This window comes from Elephas maximus, chromosome 9 (genome assembly GCF_024166365.1).
Source record: "Elephas maximus indicus isolate mEleMax1 chromosome 9, mEleMax1 primary haplotype, whole genome shotgun sequence".
NCBI classification, from domain to species: domain Eukaryota; kingdom Metazoa; phylum Chordata; class Mammalia; order Proboscidea; family Elephantidae; genus Elephas; species Elephas maximus.
Genome location: NC_064827.1, coordinates 42,393,485 through 42,418,478, shown reverse-complemented (window position 1 = coordinate 42,418,478; position 24,994 = coordinate 42,393,485). Strand labels below are relative to the sequence as shown.

The following is a 24,994-nucleotide window of genomic DNA, read 5'->3' as shown; positions in this document are numbered from 1 at the left end:
TCTTATTTATAAAAACTATAACAAAATTTTATTTATATATGCTGTCGTTAGGTGCTATCGAGTCGAATTCGACTCACAGTGATCGCATGTGTCAGAGTATAACTATCCCATAGAGTTTTCTAGGCTGTAATCTTACTGGAGTGGATCACCAGGTCTGTCTTCTGTGGAGCCACTGGATGGGTTTGAACCCTCAAGCTTTTGGTTACCAGCCAAGTGCTTAAGCATTGTGCTACCAGGGCTCCATTTATATATACACTTCTCTAATTAGTTAGATGAGTGATTTTCAGCTCTACCTGCAGATTAGATTTCCCTGGGGAGAATTAGAAAATATAGACTCTGGACCTCACTCCAAAATATTTGGATGAAAATCTCGGTGGTTTTTTGTTTCTTTTTTAACTTTTTATTGTGAAAGATTTCAGGCCTACAGAAAAGTTTCTGGAATAGTACAGTGAGTCAATGGCAGGGACTCTTGTTCAAAAACAGTCCCTTTGGGGACACCAGGCAGCCAGACATAGTCATCTCCATGGGCCAGTAGAAGCCCTAGATCTGTAGCCTACCTGGCCTGAGGCCCCCGCCTTCCCCCAGGAACCTGCATTGCCCAAGGATACCTCTCAGGCAGCTGGCATCTATCCTTCCATTGCTTAGCCAGGCAGAGCAAATGTTTGATGATGATGACCTGTCCTAAAGCAAGAACATCACCTTAGAAAGGGAGGGAGATCTGGTCCTGGTTCCCTCTCCCACCTTCCTACAGCAGCACCACCATGAAGTCACTCATCCTGCAGTGACAGGGAGCTCACTGCCTACCAGCTTGATTGCTGGGTGGCTTTCAACAAAGAGACTCCTTCCTCGCGAAAGAGGTCTGCTTTCCTGAGACTCTTTGGGGTCCCAGCTCTGTCTCTGGCCTCTTGTATCTGCATGAACCCCTAGTGGGCCCTTCCAGACTGAGCAGACTCAGCTCCCTTGCCTGCCTCTCACTCTTGCACATGATGAAGCTTGTGGGCTTCTTTCCATCTCTCATATGGTCCCCAGGTCTGTCTATCAGTGTCCTAGGTTAGAGTGAGAAGGCACAAAGGAGAGCAAAGGGATTTGTTACCTTCCTTGTTTGGGACCTTAGACCTCTGTCCATGTGGCGGGAGTGGCTGCTGATTACTCTAGCTGCTGCAAGAGACCAGGAAGCCTTAATTCTGCCTTCTTCAAAGTCCAAAGTGAAGTCCCAGGCAACCTCCTGGGGTGCTGAGACCACTGCTGTACCATCCTGCCCAAGATTTCTTTTTTCGGACAAACACCTTCTAGATTCACTCATGATAGTAAACTTCCTAACTGATCATCACACTAAGGTGTGAGCCTATGTCCAGCTGCTTTTGGACAGCACCATTATGAATGCCAGTGCAACCAAATAAACCCCATTCATTCATTCAACAAGAGTTTAATGAGCAGCTGAGTGCCAAGCTCCATGCCAAGTGTTTGGTTATGGCAAGTGGGTGTCTTGGTCATCTAGTGCAGCTATAACAGAAATACCACAAGTGGATGCCTTTAACCAGGAAAAATGTCTTTCTTCACAGTAAAGTAGGCTGCTATGCAGTCCTCCTGTCTCTCTGCTTACGTCTGTCTCTTATATATCAAGAGATTGCCTCAAGACACAATCCAGTCTTGTAGACTGAGTCCTACCTCACTAACACAACTGCCGCCCATCCTCCCTCATTAACATCATACAGGCAGGATTTATAACATAGAGGAAAATCACACAATACTGGGAATCATGGCCCAGCAAAACTGATACACACATTTTTAGGGGGACATAATTCAATCCTTGATAGCAGGAAATAAGTCAGAGTTCCTGCCCTCAAGGAGCTTGTGGTTAAGTGGGGTGACTGCTACTAAACAAGCGGCAGAACTGAATCATTACCGTTAGGATAAGTTCCATGAACAAGACATGCTCGGTACTGTGAGAGGGTCCAAGACTGACCTATTGATGCGGAAGGTCAGAGAAGACCAAGGGGTGAGTGGGTGGGGATGGGCTGTAGTGGAGTGGAACAGTGTTGCAGGCTGATGAAACAGAATGTGTAAGGGTCCTGAAGCAGGAAGAAGCTCGGTACACTGGAGGAACAGAGAGGCCAGTGCGGCTAAGATGAAGTCACTGAGGGGCATGAGATGAGTCTGGAATGGTCAGTGGGGAACCAGCTCATCCTTGAGCTCTGCTTCCCAACCCCACATCCCTCCACCTTCCAGCGGTGGAATCCTGGGAGCTGACTGTTGGGTTGGACTTGTCCTACCACTGAGTGGATAGGTCTTGCTTCCTAAATAGCTCTTGATCCATCCCTGCCCCACCGCCATGGCCCAGTCCTGGATACCATTGTCTCCAACCTGGTCACTGCAATAGTCTCCCAACTTCTATTCCTGCCTCCCAGCCTGCTTCTCCAAACTACTGTACACATGGTGGCCAGGGCAAGCTCCTTAAAATGCAAACCTGACCAAGTCATTGCTGCCGAAAATGCTAGAATGGCACCCACTGCCAACAGGACAAGGCCCAAGTGCCTTAGCCTGGTGTTCAAGATCCTTCAGCATCTGATCCCAACCTACCTTTACAGCTTCACCTTTGCCCCGCCCCAACCCAGGCCCTTGACTCTTCCGTTCAACCTAACCTTTTGCACAGTTTATTTTCTCCGCCTGCAGTGCTGGTTTCCCTTCTCCATCCCTGTACTTCCATCCTGTAAGAACCAGCTCAGATCTCCCTCTTCTGAGCCCTTTCCCTAACTGCCCTTCCCCAACCTGGGCACCCTCACGGCCACCCACCATGATGCCCCACTCCTGCTGCACTTCTGCTGCTTCTGTCAGTCTTCCACCTGATAGAGTGCTTACTTGGTGGTGCTTACTCGTCTGCCCTGGTGACTAAGCTGGAAGCTCCATGGGGATGGGGATAATGTTTCATTTATCTCTGTCTCCCCAGTCCCCAGCCCTGAGCCTGGAGTATAGTAGGTACTCAATAAATGTTGAGTGACAGATCCAAGAGGGGGCAAAGAATAGTGGGTCCAAGGATAGAGATGGTGCCGGCATTAGGGAAAGGGCTCTGAATGGGAGGTCAGTGCATCCCCACTGACCCCTCCATGCTCCTGGTATACCATTAGAGCCTCCTGCCACACACCAGACCCTGTGTGGCATGGCCGGGGTCAGAGTGCCTGGTGTGTCTCTGGCACAGGGGCAGGGCTGCCTCCCTCCAGCCTGAGCCAACCCCTCCACTCTCCCCTCTTCTGCCTTCACTGGAAGGCAGAGAGGCCACAGAGGGAAGACTGGACCAGGAGCGGGGAGATTTCAACATGTATTTATTAAGTGCCTACTCTATGCACCGTTCTCATCACCAGAGATTCAGGTGTGAATAAGAGAAAATCCTTGCCCTCATGGAGCCTCCATCTAGTGGGGTGACAACAAAGAAATACAGTAACAAACACATGACATATTATGTAGAAGAGAAATAAAGCAAGTGTAAAGGGAGTGAGTGACAGAGGAGCCTGTTCCTTTAGATAGTGACATGGGAGCAGAGGAATAAGTCCTGCAGAGATCTGGGGGACAGCCTGCCAGGCAGAGGGACTGCCAATGCAAAGACCTACGTGGGCTGCAGCTTGGTGCACTCAAGAAACTCACAGCAAGGAGTCCAGCGTGTCTAGAGTGGAGCGAACAAGGAAGTGAGAGGCAGGAAGTGAGGTTCACATCATGCTTAGGTTCTGGTCCAGCCACCGACTTGTTGGGTAGCCTTGAGTGCATCCCTTCCCCTCTTTGGGCCTGCACAGGTCCTCCCATGTGAGCCCACTGGTGTTTGGCACCACCCACTCTCGGTCCCCAAGCATGACTCCCAGGGCAGCTGTGAGGACCTTAGAGAAGAGAGTGTGAGGTGAGATGGATGCAACTATTGTGATAACAAGGAAGCATCTAGAGTGGGAATTCCTGGGAGCTTCTGATATAGGGAACACAAGTAGAGCCCAGGCATAATTGTTGGGATTAACACTACATGCGACTGGGTTCAGGCAGGGAAGCCAGGCAATTCCTCTCTCTCCTGCCCCAGGTCAGAGAGAAGACCTGGGATGTGCTGCCTGACTGGGCCACATTTCCTGCCTCACCAAGAAGGCTTCATACCACCTGCTGAGACTTGGGCTAGAGCCCACCTCTTCCAGGAACACAGCCACTCCTTGATGACGGCAATGCTGTATCCTGCTGACGCATGGAGGAGATAGCAGCCTTATTTGGGTTAAGGTGGATGAGCTGAGCTTAAGCAGGCTTTAGGCCTATCAGATGTCATGTGTGGTCAACACTTGCCCCTGGACTATCTTCCCTGGCCACCAACACCCATCCTGCTACACCCTTCCTCCAACTTCAAGGGCCCCGCCTTCGTGTCACCTGCTGTGAGCAGCCCAGCGTGGGCACCCACTCCAGGGAGGCCTGCTCTGGCCACAGCCAGCTCCACAGCCTGTCCTGTCTTGGGCTCCTAAGCCACCAACTCTGTAGCCCAGGTATGGCCACTTCCCATTCTGCTTTCCTGAGCTGATGAGCGGCAGCGGGAGGAAAAAGTACCCCTTTTATCCCTTTAAGTGAAGATTTTATCTACTTGTTTGGTGTCTGACTCTGAGGCGGACTCAGCAATGGGAATGTACTGAAGCCATCCCTCCATGGGGGCATCCATTCAGCTGACACTTACTGAGCAGCTTTGAGCTGCCAGTCCTTGTGCCAGGTTCTGGGACTACAGAGATGAGTGAGACTCGGATCTCTGTGCTCAGGGAGCTTGCAGTTTACAAGTGGTGGGGAGGTGGAGTGGACACCAAACAGATGTTTATAAAATACCGCAGTCAGAGCAGTGAGAGAGACAGTGGTAGAGATACCCTTCCACCCAATATCCTGTGGACCCCTCACTTAACATGTCCAAAAGTCAATGTACTATCTCCTCTCTGCCCAGGGCTGCCCTACCTCCCATTTCCCCCATTCAAGTGGACAGGACCAATATCACCCAGGTGCCCTAGGCACGCCTGGGCATCATCCTGAACATCTCATCGCTACATTCAAGGAATCAGGTCTTACTGATTTCAACTCCTCACTACCTTTCGTTTCCATCGCCTCTACTACATTTTCTCTTTTACTGCTCTAGTTTGGGCTTCATCATCTCTTGCCTTTATTACTCATATCATCTCCTTGCTTCCAGCCTGACCCTCTCCAATTCATTCTCCATTCTGCTTCCACAACAGTCTTTCTAAAATGCAAAAATGACCATATCATTCCTCTGCTTAATATTATTCAATAGCTCCCTATTGACTTGAGGATGAAAACCAGACTCCTTGGCATGGCATACAAATTCCTCCTGGCTGGGCCTTTCCCGGCCTCTCTAACTTCATCTCTAGCCACTTGACACTTCACTCCATCAGACAGAACCACCCGCCAGGCTTTCATGCCTCCAAGCCTTTGCTCATGCTGCTCTCTCTGCCTGGCATGCCTGAGGGTCGTCTCCAGGGCCCTCAGCCCTCCTTAGTTTGTGTTCCACATCTGTGCAGACATCCATCCCAATAACACCTGTAATGCTCTACAGCCCTTTCTTGCATGCCTAAGGGTCGTCTCCAGGGCCCTCAGCCCTCCTTAGTTTGTGTTCCACATCTGTGCAGACATCCATCCCAATAACACCTGTAATGCTCTACAGCCCTTTCTTGCTTGTGTGGCTATCTCCCATACATCATTAGAGAGAGGGTGGGGGAACATCTGATTCACCTCATATCCCCAATGCCCTGCAGAGGAGGGCCTGACACGTGTGTTGATTATATGAATACATATACTACGTGAGTACATCCAGGACCGAATGAAACGTCAGGAGCCCAACTCCAGATTCTCAGTCTGCGGGATTCCAGGGATTTAGGAAACTCTGAGGACTAGGCTGGGCTCCAATTGGCCCGGTGGGCCCAGCCACTGACCACCCCATGCTATGTCCATGTAGGTGGGAACAGAGGTGGGCACTATATTCCAGGGACCACTCTTTCTACTAGTTCTTGGCCCACCTGGCTGGGCACCCAAGCACCCAGAATCTCCCTGAGGACCTAGATGTGACACTTCATCTCCAAAGGCGAGCCCAAGCCCATCCCTGGACTCAAAGGCAGCAGCATTACTACCTGACTTCTCTCCTAGTGTATGGAATCCTGACTTGATCACTCCCAACTAGGAGGAATTTTCAGACCAGTTTTCACCCCAGGAGTGGGACCGTACAAGAGATTTGGTGTTGGAGTCATGTGCCACCAAAGCAGGTCCGTTCATAGGCATAGCTAGAAGCTCAAGCCCTCTGAGGATACATAGGAAAGAGCTTAGAACAAAGTCTCATGGGACCCTTTTCCTACTTTCCACAGCTCTGATGGTTTTTAGAAAGAAGATCAGAGGTTTTCATGTCCAGGTACAACTGCAAACCACTGTTAATTCTGATAGAGTCCTTGGGTTACAAGCAACAGAAACAGACTCTTGCCAACCTAAGCAGAATAGAAATTTTCTGAGTGTGGGATTGCCTTAGGTTGAATTCACCCAGGAGCAGACCCTGATCAAAGGATGTTAGATTCCAAGTAGTTTTTTGGGAGGTGATCCCAGGAAGCACTGGAAGGGGGGCAGGGGTAAGTGAGGTAGAGAAGGGAAAGGAGCCAATAAAGTATGCATTACTGAGAAGTTACCATTGGGGGAAACTGAGGGTCAGTCTTACCAGGGACTGCTGGGACACTGTGTGGAACACATTTCAAAGTTATCCTGACTGAGGGGTGAGGAAGCTGGGATAGATATATATCCACCAACTCCTATCGGTCACTGATTGAGGCCTGCTAGAGGGGAGGTCCTTAACTTCTTGCCCCTCTCATGTCTCTGAATATCCAGAGAAAGAATCACAGGGATTGCAGGTATGCCAGGAATGGCAAGTGCCAAGGGAGTGTGGGTGGGGTTGTGACAATACCTGTTACCAGAGCTGCACAAAACATTGGATGAAAACTGAAGAACAAGGCCCAAGAAAGGACTAATATGAAAGAAAGGACTAGGTCCCCCCAAATCTAGGTAGTGTCATATGTCCACTTCCTGTCCAGAGAAGGTGAGACATTTTGATGAATAGTCCCACAAAGATTATATCCAATGGGGGAGAGTAGATCCCCAAAGCTAACTTGGGGTCCTGCTACCAGAAGGAGGTATGTTGCTCATCAGACAAAAAGTACAGATATCACTAAACCTTCCCCATTGGCTAATCCCTCACCCATAGGATGAATTTGCTCACAGGAGCCCTGGGCTTCATAAGCCTGGACCAACAAGGGACCCACAATGTCACCTGGATATGTTACAGCTTCCAGATGCACATGGGTCAGTTGGAGTGCTGAGGACTGCCTCCCTTCTGGGGATGAGCCAGGAAGCTGCAGAGCCACCAGAGCCTCGGCTCTGGAGTCTGGAGACCTTAGCTGACCTGGGGCAAGTCATTTTACCTCTGAGCCTCAGTTCCTCATCTGTAATCGTGGCCACCACATATGGTTGTGTGAAATGTGCTCTGCTCATCTTTAGGGGGTGCTGTCTACATCATAGTCCATGAGTGCTATAGTGTGCACTGAATTGGAGTGGCACCAGGTAAGGTATCCAGTATCCTTAGTAGCAACATCCTTAGACCATGCAACATGCTCAAAAAACCCTGGGGATTGCTGGGGAGCACCAGAGTTTTGTTGCCAATCTCCCACTCCCATGCTTCTCTTTGGAGGCTGTAATCATGGTCTCCTGCTGTAGACAGGCTTACTCCACACTGTCAGGGCAGGGGAGTTATGGCTGTAGAATGCAGCAAGCTTACATCATCCCAACTTTGAACTTCTCTCCCCACAACCTCCTTCAGTACATAAAAAACCAAGAGAAGAATCTAATTGAACTAGATGAATCATGTGTTCGTTTCTTGAACCAATCCCTATGGCCAGTGGGGTTGGGCAGTTGTAACTGGCCAAGCTGGGGTCACATGCCTCTATTGTTGGAGAAAGAACAGGATACAGCAGTTAGCAATTATTGCACCTCGACGGCACTGGGTTGGGTTTAGCAAAAGAGAACTTAAAGCCCAGAAGGTTGAAGTTCTTACTGGAGGGTCCCAGAAGTCCTGGAAATTCATTCATTCACATGACCCTCTCCTTTGGTTCCCAGTGTGCCCTGGTGGTGGCACATACCCTCTCAAGGCAGTGCACTCACTTCTAGCTGGCAGAGAGGCTAGAAGCTGTCAGCAGCCCATGGGGATTGGCCCAAAACACATGAGGAAGAGGTTCGGTTCTCAAGATCCAAGGCACTCAATAGATACTTGCTGTGTCTCAGTGTCTTGACAGGTGAGGCCTCATTGCTTGTCCCCCTGCCCAGCTCCTTGAGCCATGTGATGACCCCTCTCGCTGTGGTGGATGTGGTCCAGCATGGTCTCCTGCCCACCTCTCCCTTCCCAGCCTTGAGGAGGGGTCCTTGGACCCAGGAGTCTATCTACAGAAAATAGCACCTATGGCAGTTAGTTTTAAATTCCTGAATGATCTCTCACAGCTGACATGGAAACTGCAATGGCCAATAGGAACTGCGCATTAGCGCTTCTTCTCAAGCGGCACCCAGGGCACGCACCCTACCTGCCATACCTTATTTTCTCCTCTGCCATTCGGAACCTCACCAGGAGTTTTTCCTCCTGATGTTATTCAGCCCTTGCTGTCCCTTCAACTCTGGCATTTGGGGACCCCTCTGAAGAGAAGCACAGGGCACCGGGCAGGATGGAAAGAGCAAGGGCCTGAAGCAGATCGACCCGCTTCAGGTCTGCCCCTTAGCAGTCCTGTGACCTTGGGCAAATTTCTTAAACTCTCTGAGTGCTAGTTTTCTCATTTATAAAAGGGGGATAACAATAGCTACTTGATGGGATTAATGGGATACTTTTTTCAAGTGCTGGAACCAATCTGGCACACGGACAGCACTTTCCTCATGATGGTCATGGTGGTTACCATGCTCTGTGGACCTAGCTGGGGGCACTTTTAAACCTTCTGATCCTTCACTCCAGGTTTCCCTTACGAAAACCACAAATCCAGTACCCCTCCTCCACTGCAGCGCCACCTCCTGGTCAAGTCCTGGCTAAGGTCCAGAGTCCCCTGCCAGTAGGGCTGCTCCCAAAGGCCATGAATTCAGGGGTCCAGGCAGAAGCTTTGCAGTGCTGATAGGTTCAGCATGACCCACGTGACCCCAGCTTGACCTCTTCCCAGACACCACCACCTGCAGCACCTATGGCCAGGCTAAGTTCAGACATTGCAAGCATTGAAGGCTAAAGGTTTCCCCACAACCTACATACCTGCCCCAACATTTACATGACAGTTATGATGTGTGGGGCACTTTCTGGAGCCCTGGTGGAGCAGTGGTTAAGAGCTATGGTGAGCAACAGCTGCTAACAAAAAGATCGGCGGTTTGAATCCACCAGCTGCACCTTGGAAACCCTGTGGGGCAGTTCTGCTCTATCCTATAGGTGGCTATGAGTGGGAATCAACTTGACAGTGATGGGTTCATAGGTATGGAGGCACTTTCTAAGCCTTTTCCGTATGTTAACCATTTAATTCTCATGAAAACCCTATGAAATAGGTACAATTATCACCCTCATTTTACAGAGGCAGTTGAGGTACTGAGAGATGAAGTTTCTTGATCATGGTCACACAGTAGGATTGGAGACGGGCAGCCTGTCTCCAGTGGGCAAGGAGCTTCAGCAGCTTTGAGAGTTTGTCCAAGTAGAGGGAGACAGAGAGGTGAGGAGCTTCTAGTGCTCTGTGCCTTGGTGTGCTGACAGGTGAGGCTTCAGGGGTTGAACTGCCCCCTCCCCAGTGAATTTCTCCTGCCTGGTGGTAAAGACCACCCTACCCCTTGCTGCCCTCTCTCTGTGGTGGATATGGCCTGGCCATGGCGTCTCCTGCCCACCTCTTCTTCCCAGCTTTGGGGAGGAGTCTGTGGACCCTCCCCAGAAGGTTCTCCTGTTCATATATCCTGCCCTAGAGTCTTCTGCCATCCTGCCCTCCCTGGGATGCTGTGCTAGCTGAGGGCCCAGGGCTGCTCTGAGGAGGGGATGGTATGAAGGAAGAGGCAGTGTGGTTTAGAGAAAGTACAGATTTAGGGATAAGAAAAACTGGGTTTGAACTCTGGTCCCCCAAAGTTATCCATGTCCTAATCCCCCAAACCTGTGAATGTTACCTTACATGCCAAAGGAGACTTTGCAGGTGTGATTAAGTTAAGGGTCTTGAGATGGGAGATTTCCCTGAATTATTTGGATGGGCCCCATGTTATCACAAGGGCTTCTTATAAGAGGGAAGTAGAAGAGTCAGGGTCAAAGAAGATGTGATGACAGAAGCAGAGGTCAGAGCGATGCGGGGCCACCAACCAATGAATGCAGGCAGCCTCTGTTGTTAGCTGTTGTTGAGTCGGTTCTGACTCATAGCAACTCTATGCACAGCAGAATGAAACACTGTCCGGTCCTGATCCATCCTTATCGTTGAGCTCATTGTTGCAGCCACTGTGTCAGTACACCTCATTGAAGATCAAAAACCACAGCCTTCAGTATGGATTGCATCTCAACATAAAGAAGACAAAAATCCTCACAACTGGACCAATGAGCAACATCATGATAAACAGAAGATTGAAGTTGTCAAGGATTTCATTTTACTTGGATCCACGATCAACGCCCATGGAAGCAACAGTCAAGAAATCAAACAGTGTATTGCATTGGGCAGATCTGCTGCAAAGGAACCCTTTAAAGTATTCAAAAGCAAAGATGTCACCTTGAGGGCTAAGGTACACCTGACCCAAGCTATGGTATTTTCAGTCGCCTCATATGCTTGCGAAAGGAAGACCGAAGAATTGATGCCTTTGAATTACGGTGTTGGCAGAGAATATTGAATATACATACCATGGACTGCAAAAAGAACGAACAAATCTGTCTTGGAAGAAGTGCAGCCAGAATGCTCCTTAGAGGCAAGGATGGTGAGACTTCTTCTCAGTATTTTGGACGTGTTATCAGGATGGACCAGTCCCTGGAGAATAACCTCAGGCTTGGTAAAGTAGAGGCTTAGTGAAAAAGAGGAAGACCCTCTGCGAGATGGATTGACACAGGGGCTGCAACAATGGACTCACACATAGCAATGATTGTGAGGATGGCGCAGGACCAGGCATTGTTTCGTTCTGTTGTACACAGGGTCACTATGAGGCAGAACCGATTTGACGGCACCTAACAACAATAACAGCAAAAACTGGAAAGAATCCAAATGTCACTCAACTGGTGAATAGATAAACACCTATATACCACTGTCAAGTGGACTCCAACTCATGGCAACTCATGTATATCAGAGTAGAACTGCACTCCATAGGGTTTTCAATGGCTGATTTTTTGGAAGTAGATTGTCAGGCATTTCTTCCAAGGCACATTTGGGTGGACTGGTCTGCAAGCCTCCAAACTTTCTGTTAGCAGCCCAGCATAAGTTAACCATCTGCACCACCCAGGGACAGCATAGATAAACTGTCAAATCCTTGCAATTTTGAATACCACTCAGCAATAAAAATGAACTATCAGTGTGTGCTACAATATGGATGAATCTCAGAAACATTATGATTCCTGAAAGAAGGCAAACACAGAAGAGTACACACTGTAGGGATCCATGTTTATGAAGTTCTACAGTAGACAAAGCTAATTTACAGTGTCAAAGACGGAGATCAGTGGTTGCTTTTGGGGTGGGGGAATGGAAGGAATTTTCTGGGGTGATGGAAGTGTTCTATATCTTGTTTGGAGTAGTGATTATACTGGTAGATACAATTGTCAAAGCTCATGAAATTAAACCGTAAAGATCTGTGCACCTTATAATATGTAAATGATAACCTCTTTTTTTTAATTGCATTTGTCTCAACTATGAAATGCTACCACCAGGTGGCAGTGGTGCCTAATTCTCAAGAGCCCAACTGTGAGGTTGTACAATGACAGATTTGTGTATCATTCTATTTGTGAGCGTTCTTGAAAACATGAGGTATTGTTTTGTAGGCATGTGTTTTTAATTTTAACCAATATTATTGTGCTGAAGGTCTCATTCTGTTCTTTATTATTTTCCCCCATTCAGCACCGTGTTTTTAAGATCTGTTTATGTTGCTGTGTGTGTATTTAGTTCATTGCTTCCTACTGTGGTAGAATATTCTGCAGTGTGGATCCATCCCATTTTATCTGATGCACGTTTTCCAATGATGACACCTCACTGCATCCAACTCTCCAACTATCACAAATAACTTTGTGATTAAATATCCTCTAACATGTTTTCTTATGTACCTCTGTGAGAATTTCTCTGAATTATTTAGCCAGAAGTGGGATCCCCCTTCAATATATTTGTTTGTGCCCCTTTATCCCCTTCTACTTAATAAATTGCCCCCAAAATCTTTGTAATAAAAGAGCTAAACTTAAGCAACATTCTAATATTAAACTAAAGGAAATATTCTCTGTGAATCCTTTTATTTCCATGTCTCCTTGCAAAACATGTGTTGTTTTTTGTATGTAGTTTAAATTTACAAAAGAGTATTGCCGACTAAGGTATGTGCCATTTTACACTCCTACAAACAATGGGTGAGGGTTCCAATTTCTCCTTGCCAACACTTGTTATGTTCCTTTTTTTTTTTTTTTTTTTAATCATAGTCATCCTAACCAGAAAAAAAACAGTTGCTGAAGTAGATTGCCAGGCCTTTCTTCCAAGGAGCCTCTGAGTGGACTTGAAGATCCAACTTTTTGGTTAGTAGCTGAGGCCATTAACTTTTTGCACCACTGAAGGATTCTCAGGCCAGGGTAGGCAGACAGAATAGGAAGGTAAGACAAGAAAGGGCTAGTGACTGGTGGAGACACAAGTGTCTTCTCTCTTCTACCTTCCCTGACCTAGCAATGGCTGTGATTTACCAGGTTAGGCTTGCAGGTATGTCGTCAGGGAGAATGGATAAGTACTGAGGCCATCCATACCTGTGGTCCTTCCTGCCCAGATGCCTGTCATGCCTGGGTAGGGGAAGTGGGTATGGCGGAGAGGAAGGGAAGGGGATGCTTCCCCATCACCCTAATCAGGAGATACCGCCTTTGCCCTGGGCCAGACAAGTCACCAGCCCCAGGGCCTCAGAGCCCGGGCTCTGGATGGAGAGTTTCCGCTTCTTCCTCTCTATCCTCAGCACTGGTCATGGGAGGTAGTGCAGGGAGGGATCACAGCAGCTCGACCCATCGGGAAGCGGAGACGTTCAGGGCGCATGCACCTGGAGGTGGAGCAGGTGGTCGGAGTTTGCGATCTCCCCGCCCCCCGGCAAGCAGGTTGTGCTTGGCCCAGCCTGAACCCAGGCACTGGCAGCGAGCTCTGCGGCTATGGTGAGACTGCAGGCAGGCTAGCGGCCGGGCGAGAGCCCAGGGGAAGGCTCTTCCACAGACTTGGCCTTGTGATGGGTGGAGGGTGACTAGCCGGGTCGGGGTGGGGGCAACCGGGAGGAAAGGAAACGGGAAGCCACAACATCATTAACCACAAAAGAATAAAACAATACAGCAGAAATACCAGCACCCACCTTTCTGCATGTTCCCCTGCCCCGACCCCAGGGGATGGTGATATGTGCGATGCGTCCCCCAGAAGGGGGCGCCAGTCCACCCTCTCCGTAGAGCCAGAGCAGATGAGGTGGGTCACCAACCCACCAGATCAATCCTTGCTAAATACTCTAAAGGTAAGTCAGGCAGGATTCTGGTGGACTGAGATGGAATAGGGGACTTGGTATTTCAAGTACAGGGAATGGCCCAAACAAAGGCCCGAAGGCAGGACTCCACTCATGAGAAGAGGGCAATCAACTTACATGTCTTTCTTGGTGATTCAAAAAGAATCAATCCCTCCAGTCCTGATTAAGCTGAACCTACTGTTTGTTCTAGTCCCCGGGTATTGCAAACAGTTAAGTGCTCACCTACTAACCAGAAGTTAGGTGGTTCGAACCCACCCAAAGGTATCTGGGAAGAAAGGCCTAATGATCTGTAGAGTTATAGCCTTGAAAACCCTAATGGAGTGCAGTTCTGCTCTGCACACATGGGTCTCCATGAGTCAATTCCGACTGCACAGCAACTGATTGGTTACTGTGTGTTCCACTCTCCAAGGACACCAGTCACAGCCTGTACGTATCGTGGGTGTTAGAGTTCCATGTTTGTTTCCCAAGGACAGGGCCAGTTCGGACCCAGCTTGTCTCCCAGCAGATCAGTACAGTGTGATTCAACCTAACCCCCATTGGAAGACTAAGAACTCACCATATCTCCAGGGGTGATGCTCAGGACAGTTCATGTGGATCCTACACTCTCACAGGCAGCCCTCATCAGAAGGGTCCTCACCGCCCTCCTACTCTTTTCTGCAGAAAGAGTTAACTTGGAAAGTTGTTTGCTGAACTTCCTGATACTAACCAGGTCTAAGCATACCTGGAGGCAGGTTCCTTTGCTGGGATTTGCCAGGGTCAATCTGGTTTGTTCCTGGCAACATGAACAGAGCATGCTGTCTATGTGTTCTCTTTTAAAAAAAAAAAAATCTGCCTACAAAAGTAATTCATGAATCCAAGGTACGATTGGTCTCCATTTGCCTGGAGCAGCAGAGGAAGTAGGAGAGGCAGGAATAGGAGGAGAAAATAGAATGTGTGGCTAATTGCCTCCATGAACAACTGGTTCCTTTGCCTTGAGACTAGAAAAACTATATGGTGCCCAGCTACCATTACTGATCATTTTGATCAAAAATTCTATAGAAGAATCTTGATCAAAAGTGGAATCTAGACTTTCTGGAACCATGGAGGCTGGATAAACCCCTAAAACTATTGCCCTGAGATAATCTTAAACCTTATACCAAAAATATCTCCTGAAGTTTTCTTAAAACCATAGTTTAGCTTAACTAGTGAAGAATGTCTGCCATGAGCATTATTCTTTTTTAAGATCTATCTATATGTCATCCAACTGACAACAGCAATTCAAAAAATTAGATAGGAGCCTTAGGGGCAGTGAGTTTATGTGACTAGAGGAGAAACAACTCAGAAAAGGAGGGTGAGAATGGTTGCACAACTTGAAGAATATAATCAGTGTCACTGAAGTCTGCATGGAGAAGCTTGAATTGGGGTGTGTTTTTGCTGTGTATATTCTCAACAACAACAAAAAAGTAAAATAAACTTTTTTTTTTTTTAATTCATGCTCATTATAGACTATTTGGAAAATGTATATAGAAAAGTATAAAGGAAAAATAAATAAATACCATATCCAGGCCCACCACCTAAAGGCAACCTCTTTGCACATTTTTGGTGCATTTCTTTCAAGTTGTTTTTCTATGCATATATGTGCTGTTTAACATAGTCACTTAGCAGTGCATTCTAAGTTCTTACTCATTAAAATTCATTCTAATCATCACTATATTCCATTTTATAGTTCTGTAATTTAGCTACCTGTATCCCTGTGTGGTCACAGATTTATATCACACTTCAATAGGGATGTGCAGAGAAATTGATTACTGTGTTGTTTGTCTCTAGCAGATCTGATCTCCTTTACAACCCCCACCTACTGGTTAGTAGGAAACTTAACTAAAAGCTCTAAAGAATGACCTGGATTAATAATTTAAATAGCTTGCCTTTAAGGTTTTTGTCTTGCTACATAGGTAATCTCATTTTGCGTGTTGGAAACCTCAGTCTTTCTCTTTTTATTCCTTCCATAATAAATTCTAACCCCTGCCCTTTCCTCCTCCCAAAGATGTTGTAAAAGTCAGGCCCTCGTAAAGGAACAGTTGGTCATTGCAGAGTTTAATGAAAGGATGTTTACAAAGGTGCCAACAAGGTTAAGGTAACAAATAAGGAATGGCAAAACACTCAGAGTCTAATGATGTGGAAGGGTGTTACCACGCTTATACCTGAAGAAATAACAACAGCTGTGGGTGTGAGACAGCCCAGCAGAAGTTTAGGGGGAAGAAGGCAGCCACTGCCTACCTGTGGCCTGGTAGAGAGGGAGTGAGGGAATAAATATCCTGACTTCTCCTCCTGCCCTCTGAGTTCTTTCCAGTGCCTCTCATTAGCAGAACTGAACTGGAAAGCAGAGGGCAAGGGAGTCTGGGTGATGTGTTCTGTAGGCGTCAGCCTCCAAGTACACAGTCGCTAACCTGTAGGACAGAATAGAATGGCCCCATAGGGTTTCCTAGGCTGTAATCTTTACAAGAACTGATTGCCAGGCCTTTTCTCCCTCGGAGCCACTGATAGGTTTGAACCACCAACTTTTTGGTTAGCAGACCAGTGCTTAACCATCGTGCCACCACAGTTTCTTCCAGTGCACAGAATAGGACAGAAGATGATAGACAATGGATCTGAAGGGGCACAAGTAGAATTACCAAAAAGAAAACCAAACCTGCTGCCATTGAGTCAATTGTGGCTCATGGTGACCCCATGTAGATGTAATCTTTACAGAAGCAGGTCACCAGGCCTTTCTTCTGTGGCACCGCCAAATGCTATAATCTTTAGGTCAGCAGCTGATCACAAATTGCTTGTGCCACCCAGAACCTGTAGAATAGCCAGCCCAGATGAGAAGGAAAAGACCAAAGAAACAATCACATTAACTGTTTTCAGACTACTGTACTATCCCCACTACTTATCTATTATCGGACTTATGAATTGTTTTTCATTTTCACATTTATAAATAATGTTTCAAAATGGACTATCTCTCAAACTCTAAAAGTTCCAGTGAAATTAATAGATAATGAGAGGAGGCATAGCGTCTCCAAGAGTCAGGTTATGTTAAGTCTTTTGATTGCAAGTTGTAGAAACAAACTAGAGCTAGCTTAAGCCAAGTGAAAAGGGGAACATTAATTATTAAAAACTCTTGATAAAAAAAAAAAATTATCAAGATACTGGGGAGTCTTACAAGGCCCCAATCAACTTCAGGAATGAACTCATGGGCTCAAATGCCATCAGTCCTCTGTGACTTCATCACTTGTCTCTTCTCTCAGTGCCCCTATTTCATCGTTCTCTTTTGCTCTACAGACCAGCTTCCTCTGTTTTTAGTCCACATGGAAGAAGATGTGACCAGTCATTACTGCCAAGTTTAGCCCCCGCCTGCCATCAAGTCTGCTCTGACTCCTGGCAATCCCATGTGTGTCAGAGCAGAACTGTGCCCCGTAGTGTGTTCAGTGGCTAAGTTTTCAGAAGTAGATCATGAGGCCTTTCTTCTGAGGCATCCCTGAGTGCACTCAAATCTCCAGCTTTTTGCCTAGCAGCTGAGTGAATGGTTTGCACCACCCAGGGGCTCCACTTCCAAGTTTACAACTGTCTAATCTTTTTATCCAGAGAGAGGGACTAAATCTTACATCTTAGTCCCCGTATCCATCAGGGTCCCATCAGGAGAGAGAAACCACACTATAATTTGATTAGGGAAAGTTTAACATAAATAAAAAAAAATCACCTATGACAGAGGACTGAAGTAACAAGGAGTGATCCAGTAAGAAGTAAAAAGAACTCTAAAGAGTGTAGGAATAACAGATAGAAGGAGCAGCTGCTACCCCTAGGGAGCCCTGGTGGTGCAGTGGTTAAGAGCTTGACTGCTAACCAAAAGGCTGGCAGTTTGAATCCATCAGCCACCCCTTGGAAACCCTATAGGGCGGCTCTACTGTTCTACTAGCCCTAGGCTGAGATACAGTGCCCAAAGAAGAGTCCCCACACTCCATCCCAAACCTTGTTGTAGAAGGCATGGTTGGGTTCACTGGATGACAGAGAAGCTGCTGTGGTGCTGCGCTGGAAGAACTTCCTAGAAATTCAACCTCAAGGGTGCTAGGGAGGTGTCTCACTGGAGTCACTCCTGTACAAAACCGTCTGAGGAGGATGCCGGGCTGAGCTGCTTTCCTTTGGCTGATGGCAGCCACTGTGCACTGTAGCTGTCGGACACTGCAGGAGCTGTCTGGCTTCAGGATCCTGATGCAGAAGAAACCACACGCGTTGCAGGAGCCGGATGGTGAAGCTGTCCACTTTGCAGGAGCCAGATGCTGAACACTTCAGGGACCTGCTGAGCACAGGATACTAGAATCAGGAAGGAGAAAATCCCCTTCCTCTGCAAGTCTCTCCAGCACCTTCTACAGACAAAGCTGAACATCTGTCAACTGGCAAAGGAAAAAATATTTAAATGGTCTGGCTACACTTTTGCAGAGCAGACAATGAAGGTTAAATTTGAGACTGAGAGATAACCAGCAGTGTCAAGTCCATATGTCTAAAGAAGGGACTATGATTGGTCCAGCCTGTGCCACCCCTGGATTGGTCAGTCCCTTGTGCTAATAATGGAAATGCACTAATAAAAAGAGTAGCAGTGAGCATGGAAAAGCAGGTGCAGAAACGCAAACTGGTAACCAAGTACCTCTGCTCTCCAGGGGAAAGAAGCACTGGGTCAGGAGACGCAAGCACTTCAGTCATCAGAGAAGTTGCCTTTGCTATGCATTGGGGCATTTCATCAGGCCTCATCATGGTTTCAAAAAATACTCCTCAAGACTCTCCATTTCCTTTTACAAGCACCCTGCTCACCAAGAAACCTACTTTTCTTCCCATCTATCCTGATACCACCTGGGGGACAAGCCTTGGGCAGTGGATACACACACTCTGGTGTTTAGAAAGCAGTGCCACCCACTGTGAACTAATAATTTAGCCTTTGATGGCTACATCAGCCTTGGGTGGTATTAGAGTAAATCTGCCACAGAGAGTCTGCTCTCATCTGGGTGCACTAAGAAAAACCAGTCTCTGAGCCTAAGAAGCTGAGGAGCAGGCTTTGGACTTCAGAGGCTCTACCAAGATCCTCTCTTGAAGGATCTGCCAGTAGCTAGCCTGCACCTTAAACAACACTAGTGTCAGCACAGTCCCCAGGGAAGAATCCTGAAGAACACATAACTGGGCATGAAGAAATAGTATTCTATATGAGACCAGAAGAACTAGATGGTGCCCGGCTACAACAGATGACGGCCCTGACAGGGAACACAATAGAGAATCCCTGATGGAGCAGGAGAAAGGTGGGATGCAGGCCTCAAATTCTTGTAAAAAGACCAGGCTTAATGGTCTGACTGAGACTAGAAGGACCCCAGAGGCCATGGTCCCCAGACCTTCTGTTAGCCCAAGACAGGAACCATCCCCAAAGCCAACACTTCAGACAAGGATTGGACTGGACTATAAGACAGAAAATGATACTGGTGAGGAGTGAGCTTCTTGGCTCAAGTAGACATGTGAGACCATGTGGGCAGCTCCTGTCTGGAGGGGAGATGAGAAGGCAGAGGGGGACAGGAGCTGGCTGAATGGACAAGGGGAATACAGGGTGGATAGGGGGAGTGTGCTGTCTCATTAGGGGGAGAACAACTAGGAGTACATAAAACCCCAAACCAAACCCACTGCCGTCAAGTCAATTTCGACTCATAGAGACCCTATAGGACAGAGTAGAACTGCCCCGTTAACAACCATTTTCTAGCCACTGGAATTTTACGCTACTTCCAGTTTTTCATACAGGGATGAACATCCTTATGATTCATGTTCTTTTTATTATTGCTGTTTTGGTTGTTTTTATATTTCCAATGATTTCCTTAAGATAGATTACAGAATTGGAAATAAATTGGTGTCAAAGGGTTTAAATGTCCATCCTCCTCTTTTCTGGGGGGAAGAGCACGAATATTTTGTAGACACTTGGTACCTCCTGCCCAGTGATTTTCAGAAATGTTGTACCAATTATAGTCCTGCTAGAGATCATTTCACCCTGATTCACACTGAGTATTATAGTTAAAAAAAAAAAAAAAAGCACCCACACACATGCATACATGCATATATAATCTTGTTTTATTTGCATTTCTTTAGTTACTACTGGGGTTTGATATTCATCCCCGCATTTGTTCATTGCTTATCCTCTTTTGAGAATTGTCTGTTCAGGTCCTTCACAATTGAGAAGCATTTTATTTCAATCTCTGGGGAATTTCAGGTCCCAGATTCTTCATTCTGCCTTCTTTTGGATAGAGGGAGGCTCTGCTCCCATTTCCAAATTCTTTGGAAGTTTCCTTCTGACTTCAAGTTCCTTTGGCAGAGGACTAGGCTTGGGTTGCTGAGAGCATCCGTGATACTGGAAATAAACTTACGGGAGCCTGAAGGCTGAAAGGCCATTGCTGAGCTTTCCCCTCCAGATGGAGACTGTCTAAGGGGGCTGGGATTGGTCTGTATATACTTTTCTTTTCTCTCGCCCTGTTTAAACACCTCACAGGGACCCTGGAAATTTTTCATTCTCTTTATTGTGATTCAGATTGAGTCTCTAAATTATGCTCCTCTTAGGAACTTGAGGCATATATTTAGAGGAAATGTGCCATTTAAAGTGCTTTTCTGCGTCAACATGATGAATTATCAGAGCAGGAATCTCCTCACTACCCACTGAACTCTGGGCCTTCTGTGGCCTGGGGTAGGAAAAAAAAGTCCTCTTCTTCCTTCCCCCACCCTATGCCTTCTGTCATGGATTGAATTGTGTCCCCCCAAAATAGCTGTCAGCTTGGCTAGGTCATGATTCCCTTGTATGATTGTCTACCATTTTATCTTTTGATGAGATTTCCCTATGTGTTGTAAATCTTATCACTATGATGTAATGAGATGGATTAGTGGCAGTTACATTGATGAGATCTACAAGATTAGGTAGTGTCTGAAGCCAATCTCTTTTGAGATATAAAAGAGAGAAGCAAGCAGAGAGACATGGGGACCTCATACCACCAAGAAAGCAGTGGCAGAAGTGGAGCATGTCCTTTGAACCTGAGGTTCCTGCACTGAGATGCTCCCAGACCAAGGGAAGACTGATGCATCTCAAGGACCTTCCTCCAGAGCCAACAGAGAGAGAAAGCCTTCCCCTGGAGCCGGCGCCCTGAATTCGGACTTCTAGCCTGCTGGTCTGTGAGAGAATAAGTTTCTCTTTGTTAAAGCCATTCACTTGTGGTATTTCTGTTATAGCAGCACTAGGTGACCAAGATACCTTCTAAGACTGACACTGAGAACACAACACCTGGTCCAAGTTTGGAGCTCGTGGGTAGTCAAAGGGTTGGTTAATGTGCTCTGCTGCTAGCCCAAACGTTGAAGGTCTGAGTCCACTCAAAGGCAGAGGCCTCAGAAGACAGTCCTGTTGATCTGCTTCCAAAAGCCTTGAAAACCCTATGGAGCAGTTATGCTCTGCACACATGGGTTCGCCATGAGTTGGAATCAACTCCATGGTGACTAACAACAATACCCAGGGATGATAATTTCTTGTATTAAACCAGTGATTCTCGAAGTGTGATTCTTGGACCAGCAGCATCAACAACACCTGGGAACTTGTAGAAATGCAGATTCTTGGCCCCACCCCAGACCTACCGAATGAAAAACTCTGGGGACGAATCCCAGCAATCAGTGTTTTAACAAGCCTTCTGGGTGAATGGGATGCACAGTAAAGTTTAAAAACCACTATACTAGACAGATAGGAAACCCTGGTGGTGTAGTGAGTAAGAGCTATGGCTGCTAACCGAAAGGTCGGTAGTTTGAATCCACCAGGTGTTCCTTGGAAACCCTATGGGGCAGTTCTACTGTGTCATATAGGGTTGCTATGAGTTGGAATCCACTAGATGGCAGAGGGTTTATACTAGACAGGGAAACCCTGGTGATGTAGCGGCTAAGAGCTACGGCTACCAATCAAAAGGCCAGCTGTTCAAATCACCAGGCACTCCTTGGAAAACCCTGTGGGGCAGTTCCACTCTGTCTGTCCTGTAGGGTCACTATGAGTTGGAACCAACTCCACAGCAACTAACAGCAATGATATACTAGACAAATGGCCATTTCAGTCCACCTGAGACAGAGGCTGGTGGCGCAGTGGTTAAGAGCTCAGCTCCTAACCAACAGGCCAATAGTTTGAGCCCACCAGCTGCTCCTTGGAAACCCTATGGGGCAGTTCTGTTCTGCCCTACATTGGGTCCTTCAGTGTCGGAATCTACCCAAAAAGGGTTTGGTTTTGTGGTTAGACAAAGGCCAGACTGAGTAATTCTGTCTGATTTGGGAACTACTACCAGGAGAAGGTGACATACATATGTTTTTTCCCCATGAAGGAGTATTTTATTTTTATTGTGGTGAAATAAATACAGCAAAACATTTGCATTTCAGGGTCCCAGGCAGAGCTGGAGAAAAACGTAGAACAAAACTCAAACTCACAAAAAAAGACCAGACTTACTGGTCTGACAGAAATTGGAGAAACCCCCGAAAGCATAGCCCCCCAGACACCCCTTCAACTCAGCACTGAAGACATTCCCAAGGTCCACACCCCAGCCAAAGATTAAAACCCACTGCCATTGAGAGGATTCCAACTCATCAGGACCCTATAAACAAACAATAACACACCTAGTTCAACCCTGTATAGGAGACCAAATGAGCGCATCAGCCCAGGGGCAAGGACGAGAAGGCCGGAGGGGAAGAGGTGACATTTTTAAGGATGCCTCTAGCTAGATGAGCCGGAGAAAGGCAATTCAGGCAAAGAATTGTAAGCCCGGAAGCACATAGGCATGGCCTTTGGAGGGCACTATAAGTAGTTCCGTGGGAAGGTCCCATGCATCACAGGGAATGGCAGGAGATGAGGATGGAGGTGTAAGCAGAGGTCTTCAATGCCACTGAAAGGTTCCAAGCAGGGTAGCAACACTGTGTCCCATTCCTCCTCCCAGCAGTGTTCCCCAGGTGACTACGGCCTGGTGGAGTCACAGCTCCACAGGCAGGCGCCTTTCCAGGTCCAGGCCTGTCCGTCTCCTCCCCTCTCCCTCTCCTCCTCACTTCCCCTGGGGGTGAGACCAGCTGGCTCCCAGGCCAGCCGCACCCCTCCCCCGCCCGGGCTGCGGAGGACCCGCTGATGTCAGCTCTGCCTGGACTGTTGGCTTAGCAGCTTTGGTGCCTGGCTGGCTGGGCCTCCCCGGCTGGGGGCAGAACCCAGGCTGGTGTGGTTAGTGGGAGCTGCATGGCCAGCACACTTAGTAGGTAGCTCATGGGGGCTTCCAGGGCTCAAGGGAAAGAGGCACTTCCTCAGGGGACTTCCTGCTCCAGAGAAGCGGGCAGGAGAAGTGGTAGCAGGGTGGGGGTTTCTTGGAAACCAGGCTTGCGTCACTCTCTGCCACCTCGCCCTGGGGAACTGGCTTCAGGCCGAGAGCCCTCTCCTCCAGGAGCACACCAATGACTCACAGCAGGACCAATCTCCATGGCCCTCAACCTCATTGTGACTGGGGGTGATGAAAGGTGATAATAACTGTAATAATAATAATAATAATAATAATAATAATAATAATAATAATAAATAGGTAGTATTTATTGCCCTATACTGTGAGTCACCTACGCTTTTTCTCAACCCTATCTGGCTCAATGACCCTTTCTTAAAATAAGTATTTTGCAACTCACCTTTAGCATTCATAGATAATGTAACCAATCTACAGTCTAGTTTCACGTAATTAAATCATAAAATGCCCCGGTTAATATTCTTAGTTATCTAGTGCTGCTATAACAGAAATACCACAAACGATGGCTTTAACAAAGAGAAATTTATTCTCTCACAGTCTAGGAGACTAGAAGTCCAAATTCAGGGCTCCAGCTCCAGGGGAAAGCTTTCTCTCTCTCTCTCTCTGTAGGCTCTGGAGGAAGGTCCTTGTCATCAATCTTCCCTGATGTAGGAGTTTTGTTACTGCAAATCGTGGATTCAAGCCACCTTCCACAAAGCCAATACTGAGACAGGAGGAAGTAAGCAGTAAGAAGGCTTTATTTGAATACCGGTATTCAAGAGACAGAGGGGATAAGTTCCTCCCAAATTCTGTCTAAGTCTAAAGGGCTAACTGGAGGGTTTTATAGGGAGGAGGTCAGGGTTTAGAGATTTCCAGGAATGTTGATTCTTCTCTGAGGTGGACATAATGATAAAGTGATCTATTATTGAAGTCTTGCAAGTCTCTTCACGCCATCCTAGTTTCAGTCACAAGATGGATTTGAGTTTTGTTCAGCTACCTCAGTCCTGTGTGTTTTGCCCCCTGGGAGAGGAACATGGTTTAATCAACAACAAAAAATTGATTATTTTTCTTTAAAGGAACAATTGTGAGACAGATTTCCAGAGCAAGTAATTATGTTTCAAAGACTAGAGATTAATCACAGTTTATTCAGCTATACTAAAACACTAGAAAGTATATTTTCTCTACTTCAGTTTCTCAGCGCAGGGACCCCGGGTCCAGAGAATGTGCTCCCTCCCAGCTCCTGTTTCTTGGTGGTATGAGGTCTCTCTCCTCTTTTTTATATCTCAAAAGAGATTGACTCAATATACAACCTAGTCCTATAGATTGAGTCCTGCCTCATTCATATAACTGCCTCTAATCCTGCCTCATTAACATCATAGAGGTTAGGCTTTACAGTACATAGGATAATCACATCAGATTACAAAATGGTGGACAACCACACAACACTGGGAATCATGGCCTGGCCAAGTTGACACACATTTTTGAGGGACACAATTCAATCCATAACAAATGTAAAGAGGGAAATAAAAGGAAGTTATAAAACAATAACAGGTTTCAGCAAGAGTTCCAGACTAAGATGGACTAGGAAGAAAGGCTTGTCAATCTCTGCTCACTTCTCTCTTTTATATCTCAAAAGAGATTGGTTTAAGACACAGTCTAATCTTATAGATCTTATCAACATAACTGCCACTAATCCATCTCATTAACATCATAGTGATAAGATTTACAACACATAGGAAAATCACATCAGATGACAAAATGGTAGACAATCATACAATACTGGTAATCATGGCCTAGCCAAATTAATACACATTTTGAGGGGACACAATTCAATCCATAACAACCCCTCCCCCCTGCACACAGTTTCTCCTACTATTACCATTTTGTATTAGGGTGGTACATTTGTTGCAATTGATTAACTGATATTAATACATTATTATTAATTAAAGTCTGTACTT

The 24,994-nt window shown here is 46.9% G+C and overlaps 1 protein-coding gene across 5 annotated transcripts in view; it reads left to right on the top strand.

Annotated features, from left to right (window-relative positions):
• BAG1 (BAG cochaperone 1) overlaps positions 1 to 24,994 on the top strand; it is a 55,736-nt gene that overhangs the window by 24,004 nt on the left and 6,738 nt on the right. Inside the window, exons 8-9 of one of the 5 annotated variants that reach the window (XR_007518790.1) lie at positions 4,058 to 4,502; positions 10,520 to 12,481. The exons of 1 other annotated variant lie outside the window; for it this stretch is intronic. The gene's annotated coding sequence lies outside the window, so the exon portion shown is untranslated. 3 more of the 5 variants (XM_049897076.1, XM_049897075.1, XM_049897074.1) reach the window with 3 other exon arrangements.